Consider the following 13,534-nt stretch of genomic DNA (forward strand, 5'->3'; position numbering starts at 1 on the left):
ATTGTTAAGCCCGCTAATACGCATATTCGCAATCTTTAATTCATCATTAATAGCTCTATATTCGGGGATTTATTATTCCATTCATCGATTTTATGTTCGATAGCATGTATTCTATCTGCATTATCACTAAAAATATTTCGTAATTCTGTTATTTCAGTTCTGAAGAGTCCTATGTCTCTGGGTCTCAGCTCCTCGGCCGGCTTTCTTAATAATTGTAATATATCTTCAGAACTCTCATGTTCAGGCTCTGAGCTAGAGCGATCCTCTAACAATTTTATAAGTTCACTTCCTCCTTTTTCTCTTCTTAGTGTCTCGAACGGTCTAAATCCACCCCTCTATATTTTGTCAGCCTAATGTTATCGAAATACAGATATTTACCCCTAAGTTCAGTTCTCGCAATAAATGCGTCTCACGTATCCTTATAAGAAATGTTATTCCCGTCTAAGAATTGTTTAGCAATTTGCTCTGTAATTTCTCCTCTCTATCCAGTCAACGACTCACCTGCGGAGCTGTCGCGTGAGCTGTCAGTCTGGAAAGATCGGCTTCTTCGTCTAAGTTTGTTTCACCATATCTAAGATCAGCAGCATCATCATTCGCATCAGTGCCACATAAAGTCAGGAGTTCTATATTTTCTCCTCCTTCTGCCATATTGTCTCTCTATATACTACAATTATTTTTATCATTCCTTACAAATATAGTAAAACAAAATGCACGTGTCAGTTGTTGAAAGCGTTGAACAGTTGGTCAGCTATATAGAAAGAACTAGCGCCGCATATAGGCACAGTTATAAATTGATGGGCCGAATTGATATGGCTCTTAATGTCACAGTGACTAAGGGAATTCTTGTAAGTTCTGCTGTAATAGCAGCCATTCCTACAGTACCAGTTCTTTTAGCTTTAACTCCTATACCAGGTGTTATTATTGATGTAATACAAGGAAAAACAGGAGTATCAAAAAGGCGAGAGAAATATAAACATTATTACGTTCAATATAAACAGCTGCTTACACAAATACAAGAAAAGGTGCATCTATAAAGAAAGAAGAGGATAAAGATACCCTTTCGAAATGCACCTCAGAACTTATTCAAAACATATTTCATCAGGCACTAGAAATACAAAAACAAGAAGGGTTTAGTCCACCTTTAGAACGATACATGCGACATTACAGACTAAATGGTTATGAAAGTTAACTCCGAGTTCAAAAAAAAAACTCCATAGAAATTTTTCATGAAAACTATAGAATATCAGACCTCCGTCATGACATCACAGGTAAGTTAAAGGTAACTGCACATAAATCAAATGTGCACTCTGGAGGATAGGTCCACTGAAAAATTTCTTTTCTGTGGTCATCAAAATATAGCAACAAATTGTTTCCATTGTTGTTAAACCATTCAAAGCTTAATTTACAATGTAATATTTGTAGATAATGTTTGAAATCATTATAACATTTTCTGTAACTGTCTCGCACAAACATGTTTTATGTCACAGTTCTCTTCAACCCAATCAAAAAATTTTCCTTTTCTTTTTCTTCTCGCTGAAATGACTGAAAGCTTTTTCCAACCATTGACCGTACAAGTAGTTATCCTGTAACTTCTGTTGATCACGTGCTCTAAAACCATGGAAGAAATTCTTGAAACCAATCTTGAACTCTTCGAATGATTTCGTGATCATCACTTCTCTCTGGTAAGATCGCTTCAACACGTTGAAAATTTCATTGGGAGAAATCACTTTCTTGCGCTTTGGTTTTGGAGTTTGTTGATCTTCTAGTTGAGGCACCTCCGGTTCTGCCGTGGTGAAAATCGATAATTATTTCCAATAACTATATCACGATAAAATTCACACAATGCCTAATTCGCTCATTCAGGGCTTCTGGATTATTTACTGGGAAGTATTTATACTCCAATCCATCTAGTAGTAACTAATCTGTATAGCTTAAGATCTCACAGTCACCTGCTGTCTGTAGTGAAGAGATTCCATCCATTATTGTAATGAGACTGTTTCACAGCTTTCCGTCTGCTAAAATAGCCATGATGTTGAAATACCGCAGTGAGTCATCTGTAAACACTGATGTAAGTGTCTATTTTACGCTAGTGAGTCATCTGTAAACATTTATTCTAGTCAGTACTCACACCAGCTGTCGCGTACGTGAGTTCATATACAGGTCACCCTCACTTACACAATCCACTTACGCGCATGCCATTTTGAGCTACAGGGGATTTCCCTCCCTGCAGCTATTTTTCAAATAAAATGGTTAAAAGAATGTATCACAAATAACAATATTTTACAACTACTCTTGTCTATGAACTCTTTCACGTCTTCTCCATATGTAGATACGCCGTCTTCAGCGATCTTCCTCAGTCTGAAGGTAGCAATGGCTGGTGAGGAGACATTGCCAAACAGGTGTGCATTCTGTACTGAATTACTGGTTTTGTGGGGTCGTTGTCTTTGAACCAAAAGAAGCGCAGACAGTCTCTGTGTTCTTTGTTGACGTGGAAGCTGTGAAACAGTTGTTCAATGTCACCCATTACTGCTGAGTGCGTCGTGTTGGAAGAAGTTTCTTGACCTTTGTGTCAGAAGGTGTTAAGAAAGATAAAGGGCAATCTTCTGAATATCTAGATAGGGCCGTGAAGAGTCAGTCCAACACAGGTATATATCGAGCACAATTAACTAATTTGAAAGTAGTGGGATAAGTACTTTCAAAGGAGAGGGATGTTGACAATAGCAAACATAGCCTCCAAAATAAAAACATGATAGTTTCACCATCATTTTTAATGAATCCTAACAGGTACATTTCAACAACAGCTCATCTACACTACACATGGCATCACTACACAAAAATCAGATTAACACGTGCAGTGGTTTCAGAATATTTGATATGGGCGGGCAGACAAACATACATACAGAAAGACAGATTACATAAAGACATTTTGATACCACATGACCTCCCACTTGCCATATATGTATTGCTGATGGGAGCAAAAAATTGAAAATATTGAGCAGAAAAATGTTATTCGTTTGGCTTTCATGAAGATGTTGATATTGTCAAAGGAGCTAAATTTTGTGCAGAAAAAACAATATTATGACATGGCTTCCCTAATGACTGTAAAAATAGCAGGGAGCTTACTTTATGATCCAAATATAATAACATGTACATGTACCAGTACTTTTAGTTGTCTCCGGATAGCAAAAATAATATAACATGTACATGAAAGGTGGAATACTTAGGGGTTATTACACAAAGTTTGGGCGATACCGCGTCGTATTCGAGTGATGTGTCCGTATTTTGACGAGTTGCGCAGCAACGAGTCAAAATGCGGACACATCACGAGAATACGACGTGGTATCGCCCAAACTTCGTGTAATAACCCCTTTATCATACATGCATGCTTTGGTTATGACTGTTTTCCTACGGACGTTCCGAAATTAGCGACGAAATCAACTGAAATCGACCTTGCTTGCTCCTCGCTGTACTTATAAAAAGTTGGTTGCTAAGGAGTGATGACAACCGTATCACTTCATATTATTCCGCTGTTGGGCCATTCCACTTCAAAGGAGGGTTCATGGCACACTTTGAATGAACAATATAAATATTAAGATGTCGACACAGGTTTTCACACTTTGAAGAAGATTCACTGTGCCTTGAAATGGCGATGGAGGTAAAAAATAGGCTGGAGTGTGTAAAATGAGTGTGTGTTTTCGTGTTTTGAAACATACAATCATCCCTTTGCGAAAGTTATGAGGCCGGCGAAAATCGGGTCAAAATATTCGCGCCGCGCCAACGTTCGATTTCAAACTCGATCGATATCGAGCAGCTGATGAGCAAAGCAAGCAGCTGTGACATCTATGAATGCACAGTGGATATAACAGCCGCACCAGTCAGTTTATCTCCAAGAATTGTACATGTCCTCAGTCGTCAAATATGCCGAATTTACCATCTTAGAAAAGACTTTGTGAGCGGATTAGGGAAAACGTGAAGTGAGTACACTGTAAGCTGTAGCGTCGTATTAACTCGTTCGTGATTTTGTTGCTTTGCGAATAAAACATTTCAAAGGTATTTTCATCGTCTGCTCGTATATTTTCCTTACTGGCTTGCCTAAATAGAACTAATTTTCTTTCACGAAAACGTAAGCGAAAATTTACTTTTCCTAGTATCTTACATTGTCTCCGAAACCCACAACGGTGCCACCGGGCACAATCATGACCTGTGAATCTCACTGACAGACCTTTAAAAATCAGGAATATATATCATCGTCTGTCGCGAGTATTTTTAGTGCGGTTGGATTTTTGTGGCTCATTTATGGCAGTAAACGATGTAATTCACCACTCAGATACTTAAACTCGTCAACAGGAAACTTTTCATATACGGTTCTGTCAACCGAGATCTTAATCTTCGGCAGCGCAGAGTAGACGACATTAAAACACCACCGTATGGGACTGGCCGTGAACGATGACAGGTGTCAGGTCAGCAAAAGATACACATTTTCAATGCGTTCGCTTCTATGTTTTTGGTACAACTGTACTTGTACCTAGGTGCAATGCCCATGAACTGACTGCAAACAACAAAATTTGACCATAATCACATTCACAATGATCATGACATTTCGGAGTGTCACAAGTCTATTCGCTCAGCAGTTTTACATGTATCATCCCAGTGAAGGTCACGCGTACGCGTAGCCTTAAGTAGTTTGGTTACAGTGAAAATATAATTCGTATTTTCACTAGTTAAAATACGGGTTCATACTAGTACGTCTAATAATAGGAGAATGGCAATACAGGCATAGCATGTATGATAATATGCTTTAACCACTTAATCTTTTCAAATCAGACACAGAGATCACTGTTTGCTCTTATGAGTGTAACTTTAAGTCAATTCATGGCAATCAAAGCCTGGTAAAGGCAGAGATTGCATTTGCTAATCAAGGAAATACCTTTTTAATAGAGAGCAGAGAAACATTTCTCTACTGTGTATGGTCTGTTCTACATGTATATAATGGATGTCAATGCAAAAAGGGATGCAGGATAAAATGTACATGTAGGAACCTAGACGGTATTCACAAACACTTCTGGAGAGGGAGAATCTTAAAAAATGTTAAAAATTTAAATATCCTTCACCCCCAGCACACCACAAACATTTTCAAATTCCCCCTTCTCACTATGGAAAATCTTGAAGTCCCTTTACCAAACCTGTCAACATTATGTTCCAAATGGGTATCAAAATGGTTCAAATTCAGAGGTTTGACACTCGGCAATGTTTGGTAGAAGCTTCATCACACTGCAATTTGCATGAAATGTGGTGCATTAACAGCATCTTGAGTAAACATTATTACTGTGATACAGCTACTGTGATGAGTAAAGTACAGTAAGGGATTAGAAGAAATTACAGGGGGTAGGACTAGAGGTTTTAGGGGATAGTAGCTATTTTGAAGGGTCATGAAATTTCACACATGCCTTGGGTCATCTGTTTTTGAACAGCTATCACAACTATAAACAAGCAAAATGTGATCTATACAGTGCCTATCCGAAAAATATAAAATCATAATACATTGGAATCTATTGGGCACACTATTAAAGATTTTCTCCTACAAGACCAGCTATATGTGTACATTTACATGTATATATCAAGACTCCAAATGTCAAATGAATGGTTTTATTACTAGAGTACCACCCCCTAATTTGGCGAAAACACAGGGAAAGGGTAGCTGGTTTTGCCATTGTCTCTTCCTAGTATAGCTCTCATTTTACAAGAATGAATGTCACATGAATGAATGACAATATGACATGTCGAGTAAAATAAAACACCATACTCTATATGCCCTGTTGTTCTCCTTTCTCACCGTAGGGAACTATACTCGGTCGAGTACGGTATTTTCTGTGGGAGGATTTCGGCTCAATGGTTATCTTCACCCAAATAAATATTTAAAAGCTGTTTGATATGAAGCTTCCACTTGTTATTGATGACATTATGCACTATTCTAATAGGTTGTGTTTTGTCAAAGTCCTCCAAAAATACAAATATAATTATAGAGACATGAAAGTTTGACACTAACCAAGACTCAATGAATGTCGATTGGTATATATTATCAGTAAGTTGTCATCTCCATAATTGTTATTCAAAGGTTAAGTTGAAATCTTTAGGTATTATACAGGACGATTTCGAACAATAACAATGCACAACAGAGAGGTTGGGTAAGTAGAAATCACGAAATTGCCCTTTCCCTCAAGTTGGCTGCTGAAAGCATTATAAACTGATTATTATACTGTACAACGTAGGCCAAAGGGGTACCCTGAAAATTGAAATAGCAGGAAATGAAAGTGGCAGTAGGTATTTGAAAAAAAAGGATATTCAATGAATATTCAAGTCCCCCCTTCGCAATGTAATTTTTTAAAGCTTCCCATGGCATGTTGTAATTTTTTTAAGCCCTCACCCCTAAAATCCCTCTTCCAGAAGTTTTAGTGAACAAACAAATTTTATCATTGTAAAAAGATCATACTTACATTTTAAGAGTTAATGAACGGTTGGTTGACTGGTTGCCCTCTCTTACAGGTTATCAGACTTAATACATGTAGCGTTCATTGAAAATGTAATGCAATACACATCGATGCATCATCTCAAAGTAGAAATTCCTTAAAAAGGAAATTTTATGGGAGTCATAAATGTATGTTCAAGAGTAATCTACATCATGGTTCCTCTCTGTACACTTTACATGGTGTAGTTTACATCTTATTACATCACAGAAAGCGGAGTTGGACAATCCATAAATTAACAATTACAGTATACGAGTACGTATGTGAAATGACAAAGTTTCGCTAATATTTATTGAATATCTACTCAGCGCTAGCGATCACTCACTCTATGTCATACATATACTCTGAGATCATTGGTGTTATCTTTCTGTGTCAAGCTAAGTATAAGTTTGCGAAGAAAGATAGGCATCCCAAACGTTCACATCTATTGCCGCGACCTTGCTTATACAGAACAAAGATGCTACATTAGTGAACAGAAATAGTATCTTGTGCATGAACATATTCATGAGTGATTTTTTTATTCGTTTATTACACAATTTTCTAAATTTTTACTTCTGTAAAAGAATCTATACTGCATCCAGGATAATATAAAGATTGGCTTCTTTGTGAATGATGCCTATATTTTGTAAATCCTGATAATAATTGGGCAGTTTATCTCTCCTGACAGACATTTCAGAATGTATGTTAAAAAAATACAGAACGCCGATGGATCAAATGATTAGTTGATGATTGTAATGATTATTTTTTTATCTCAAACTCTACTGTTCTTGTTACAGATGTAATAATTTACAATCATGATACAGCTGAGAAAGGCAATCAAGTGATCTCATTAATAAAAGTATAAGTCGCATTTTGAAGTACATTTGCCCGCATAAATAGTTTGCTAATGGTCAGTATATTGACATACCCCAATGTGTATTCAGACAGCAGCCTTCTTTCCACAATCCGAGGGGCTTGTATTTGTAAACAATGGTTTAAACAAATATAACATTCAATTGTTACGTGAGAAAAAAACGGGTGAACTCAGCAATTTCCTTTAAAAACAAATTTATTACAAAAACATAAAACTAATCACTTAGTCAGCTTGTGCTTTTATACACTGCAAGATCCGAGGTGCAAACTTTTTATAGACTACCCCCTCGCTACGTATTTAAGTTGCGAGTGTAGCGAAGGCTAGGAAAAGAAGTCTAATTACAGAGAAATATATCAATGCGCAGCCTGTTTAAGATGGGACTATTTAACACAGGGTGTCTTGTATGGAACAGTTCGATCTTCCCATCGATTTACATATCGTGAATAACTATTCCTTTCATAAGAGAAAGAAAGTTTAGAGTAGTAAAACAGAGAGGGTCACCGGAACTTTGTTAAAAGGACCAGGGACCCCTACGAATAATATAAAAACTATACTAGGGTACGTTGCGATGGATGAAAGCTTAAACATGATAATTTTAAAGATATGTTGAGGTGATGTATGTAGATATTCAGTATGGAATACAGCAGTAAATTGTAAAAGAGAAATCGCGTCGTTACTCGCCAGAGAGATACCAATCTTGTAGCGTAGTTAAGAACGTGTAGCAAAGTGTAACCAAGTCTAGGAGTAAAATTTTGTGAAAATTGGAGAAGGGGGTGTAGCGAACGTAACGAAGTGTAGCGAGGTGTAAGGGGCTGTAAGATGGTCACTTTTTACTCGCCAGAGAGACACCAATCTTGTAGCGTAGTTAAGAACATGTAGCGAGGTGTAACCAAGTCTAGGAGTAAAATTTTGTGAAAATTGGAGAAGGGGGTGTAGCGAGCGTAACGAAGTGTAGCGAGGTGTAAGGGGCTGTAAGATGGTCACTTTTTATTCGCCAGAGAGACACCAATCTTGTAGCGTAGTTAAGAACATGTAGCGAGGTGTAACCAAGTCTAGGATTAAATTTCGTGAAAATTGGAGAAGGGGGTGTAGCGAACGTAACGAAGTGTAGCGAGGTGTAAGGGGCTGTAAGATGGTCACTTTTTACTCGCCAGAGAGACACCAATCTTGTAGCGTAGTTAAGAACATGTAGCGAGGTGTAACCAAGTCTAGGAGTAAAATTTTGTGAAAATGGAGAAGGGGGTGTAGCGAACGTAACGAAGTGTAGCGAGGTGTAAGGGGCTGTAAGATGGTCACTTTTTACTCGCCAGAGAGACACCAATCTTGTAGCGTAGTTAAGAACATGTAGCGAGGTGTAACCAAGTCTAGGAGTAAAATTTTGTGAAAATTGGAGAAGGGGGTGTAGCGAACGTAACGAAGTGTAGCGAGGTGTAAGGGGCTGTAAGATGGTCACTTTTTATTCGCCAGAGAGACACCAATCTTGTAGCGTAGTTAAGAACATGTAGCGAAGTGTAACCAAGTCTAGGAGTAAAATTCTGTGAAAATTGGAGAAGGGGGTGTAGCGAGCCTAACGAAGTGTAGCGAGGTGTTAGGGGCTGTAAGATGGTCACTTTTAGCAAAGTTTAACCAAGTGTGGAGAATTTAATTTTCTTGAAAATTGGAGGGAGAGGGGGTTTAAGAATGTAGCTGCGTTTGCATGATGTTAATTCAAGTAATACAATAAAAAGTTACAGAGTGTTGTTAAAAATGTTTACAAAATTACTCGAACATATTTAATTTGAAAAATTGTCACTTGTATAGTGCCCTGTAACCTCTATAGAGAACCTTTTTTAGATTATTCAAATAACAGAAAATTCCCTAAAACGTCATTCTTTCTTCTTCGATCAAAACCCTCGATCTTAGGTAAATTCTGTAACCTTAGTACGGAGCTATTTAACCTCGCGAAGGCATGGCACTGTGAAGCTAACCGAGCACTCGCACATGCGTAATTATTAACAAAAACACTTCATATAGTACGCAAATACAAACACAGCAACTAACTTATACATCGGTAAATTGTGAAACAGATAGCCTTCCGACAGTAAGTGCATAAATTGGTTCTTAAGTATCGATGCCCTTATATTATCAGGAAGAGCATTTTCAATAAGGCATATTTTTGTCAGAAAACACTGATAGTTTCATCAAAATTTGTGACATAGAGCAGCTTTTGAAAAGGATATTATTGTATTATTGCTCTGTGACAGTGATTAACTTGAAGAGAATAAAATCATCACAAAGTAAACCGCGTATTTAAAGAAATGGCATCTTTATCAAGAACAACAAGTGGACCTGAATTAAAGCGCAGTGGTCGTCGCACTGCGCATGCTCCTGAGGGGTCCCCCCCCCATCTTGTTGACAACATATCCGAGAATGCCGCATGAGGTTACGGGTTGATTGTTATGTTTGCGATATTGTCGATAATATGGCGGCTGATTTGTCACAAGCATACCACCTTTCCAAATCTAACACGCAATAAAAGGTCAATTAATCTAAGTTAAATATCTTCTGAATATTTTACAGTAATTACACGCTGGATTGAGATCACATTTGATCATGATTTCCTTGAATCAGTTGAATGGGCCTCGCTTGAGCCATGGAGCTGAGTGTACGTCAACGTGGTGACCTTCTCCATTATCGAAGCAACAACACCTCCCTTGTGCTGCTCTGGCTTGCCGATCATGGTCTTGAGTGTAATTTTTGTGTTTAGGCATTGTGCTTGTTCCTGGTCTTCATATATATACAATGTTGATCATTTTAGTGATGCATTTTTACTGTGCTGTTCATAGCATTGTGTACAACCAGCGTGACCGCGTGATCAAACCCATTTGTTCACTGTGATTGCGTGCAGTAAACTCGGCGACATAATGTGCAGAGTGTCTCAATGTTCGTAGCCTTACATGAGTTTATAGATAGAAATACACCACTGAAGTTTGTTTCCGATCTCAATATTTTACTATTGCATGATGTTGAGTCTTACAAGGCGTAAACAAAGTGAGGGACCGCCCCATCTCACTCCAATTGAAGTTGGCAAGACTTATGTTTACAAACATGTATGTTTATCAACAAAAAAATCGCGCACGGCAGCGCGACGACCACTGCGCTTTAAATTTCCTAAATACCACTCATACGTCATGAATCGGCTCTTCAATATATATTTCATTTGCAATTTACTCAAACAATGACAATGATGAATGCAACATCGACGATGGACAGAGAGACAGACACTGAACAAATTAGGAAAATACATGTACAGCTGTTTTGCAGTAAACCAACGAAAACATCAAGAAGCCTCAGATCAGAGTGCCATGCACCAAAAGATGAAACTTCTCTATAAAATCATAAACATTGCGGAAGGTGGTACACGGATCGGTATTAGCTGTTCAGTGTTTCCTTACCTGCTCAGTGTCTGTTTTCTCTGAAACAACAGCACTCAATAGCTTGAAATTTAATTTTAAAGTGTACATGCAGGTTTGGTCTATGACAGTTTTTCTGAGATATTAATGTTACGGCTCAAGAAATATGAAATTGCGTTCGAACAAGAAAAGAATTAATAAAAAAAGCCAAAACTACCCGACCAAGATTTGTTTACATTTTCCCAAAATATAGCCTTACTGGGTGGCAAACCTAAGTTGTTTAAGGAAAAGCCAAGTTGATCAATTGGTATACAATAAACATCTTTAGGGAGTGATCGCTCTATGACTTTAAAATTTTGTCATTTGTTTTTATGTTGTTGTTGTGCTAGTTTGCTGAACCAAGTTGATGACATAACTAATAGGCAATTGTACAAACATAATCCTAATAGTAATAAAAAATTCTAAAATAAAGTATTTTCGCTGTAGTCTTAATGTCGTATGAGCAAACTGTCGTTGCAAACAGCATTTTCATCTTTGTGTGTCCAAAAAATTTAGTTTGATCCTGAAAGGGGCTGAAAACATACTCAATACCGTACAACTTGAAATCATAAAGGTGGGTTGATCATGTCAAATAAGGAATGGAAGGGGTAGGAACAGGAATACCCGTGGTGTGCCGAATATGACTCCGTTCTACGACTAGGGCGATGTTCGGCCTCTGAAATAAACCATTTCATAGACAGATTGAAATATATGTGAGATGACAACTTTCACACCTCGGGTAGCATTCATTGATTAACCGATCGACCGGTAAGTTATATGGTTGACCAGCTTCTTTGATAATGAGTCATGCTGTCGAGCGTCTGCAATGTCGCATTTGTCGTAGAAAAGGCGATACAATCTATACAAATAGACATTAGAAATTAGGCTAATCATCAATTTTCAACGTTTCTTCACGTTGATGAAGCGCGCTTCGGCCCTTTTCGAAATGAACAAGTTTTCAACGCCGGTGAAAGTATGAGAAACTGGTAAAAACTCTTGTGAAGATGGTACTTGCGGACAGTCAGTATTTTATATACAAATGTCATTGTAAATGATAGTTATCTTAGAAAAGTGACTATTTTCATTGATGTTAGGTAACTTTGTGTGATGCCGATCACCTTTCAAAACTGCAGGTGGAATGGCGACTGCAACCTTATTCCAATTTGCCATTTCCGACTTCCTATTTGAGTTTAGGCGTGGTCTATGCTAAGAAGAGGCGGAGCACGAGACGAGTTATCATGACAACTAGATTGATGTCTAAGCATTCCCGCGAATATTACGATTAAGCTAATCACAATTTCATGAATGTTTCATCGTTACATTCCTGGCTCTTCGCCACCTAATTATGAATCAGCCTATTCCCGACAGTGTACATATTTGGAAGTATATCCGATATATTGACATGATTGAATTGTTCATTTTCGCCACCAGTATGCTCATGCAACTTCTCCGGTGCAAAATTAATATATGAAGTTGATCAACGGGCCGCGGTCTATCATTTCGTTAAAATACTAGCGCTCCTTTCGTACCTATTACTGTGATGAGGGAACTAATAAATTGTACATATTTTAGAAATATATTTTTTACTATAACCCAAATGGGATTCGAACCCCCACACACTCACGGCAACATCGCCTAGCTGCTAGGCCTCACACAAAACCAGTCGGCTACCGTTTCCAAGAACATTAATTTAAATAATTTTATTCAGCCACAGGAAGTTTTCTATCTTGAAATGCCATGACGGTCAAGATATTTAACATCGGGACTGTAAAGATGTTCACCTTGACTGAGTTCCTGCTGCTCCTCCCGGTTTACGTTGAACCGTTGGCTGTCGAAATTGAGATGCCAACACTCCGCTGTTATCATCTGCTGAGCGGTAATATCCACCAAAAAATCAAGTCTGCGAAAGTTGAAACATTAATTGACTTGCGGGAGGTCAGACTTGTAGTCAAAACGGATGACACCACACTAGATCCAAGCACACCTGATAGCCACCACACTGGTTGATATTATTAGTGATATATGTCAACGTCACTGTTTGGTTCAATCTGATTGGCTGTTTCGAGGTGTCAATTATTTACGTTCCGGAGGGAATTCCCAATATACCACGCCTAAACTCTAATAGAAATTAGGATATGGTTGACTTTTGGAAAGTAAGAAATAATCAGGTGTTAGCTAAGCAGCATTTTGAAAAAGATATGATTTTCAAATATTGAATGAAGTTTTCCAAGCAAAATTCTGATTTGCCGCAATGTACTCCTCACCAGTCCTTTTCCCTATTTCTCACACTTTAACTTGTGGCAAAATTTAATATATTTAGAAAAAGGCTGAAATGCTCTTCATCTGCTCGCCTAAAATATTTTAAATAAATTTTGATAATTACCCTTCATTTTATTTTTTTAATTGAATAGCTACATTAGAAAATGAACTGACTGCAAAGTTCCACGGATTCGATACTCGGCGCGCTTGCCCTTTTTCTTGAATTTCTTTCGTTTAACACGATACACGGTAAACCGGCCGTTACAATTTCCATTTGCACTTTTAAATGGTTTTCAAACCTATACACTCAGAGTCTAGTCTTGCGTTTAGCCGAGCGTCGTCAGTGGGTTAGAAAAACGAAGTATGGTCTCCGTTCTTTCGAGTTGACAAGCAACCTTGCTATTTTAGTTGTACAATAAAACGGCTTTTGTTCCGTTTTTTCATGTAAGATTTACACCCTCAGATAC

The 13,534-nt window shown here is 37.9% G+C and overlaps 1 long non-coding RNA gene across 1 annotated transcript in view; it reads right to left on the reverse strand.

Annotated features, from left to right (window-relative positions):
- Window positions 1-8,967: 8,967 nt before the first annotated feature.
- LOC139141812 (uncharacterized) overlaps window positions 8,968-13,534 on the reverse strand; it is a 550,434-nt gene continuing 545,867 nt past the window's right edge. The window contains exon 3 of the long non-coding RNA XR_011554251.1: window positions 8,968-10,248. This is a non-coding gene — a long non-coding RNA (uncharacterized lncRNA). The remainder of the gene's footprint in view (window positions 10,249-13,534) is intronic.

This window comes from Ptychodera flava, chromosome 1, assembly GCF_041260155.1.
Source record: "Ptychodera flava strain L36383 chromosome 1, AS_Pfla_20210202, whole genome shotgun sequence".
In the NCBI taxonomy this organism is placed as follows: domain Eukaryota; kingdom Metazoa; phylum Hemichordata; class Enteropneusta; family Ptychoderidae; genus Ptychodera; species Ptychodera flava.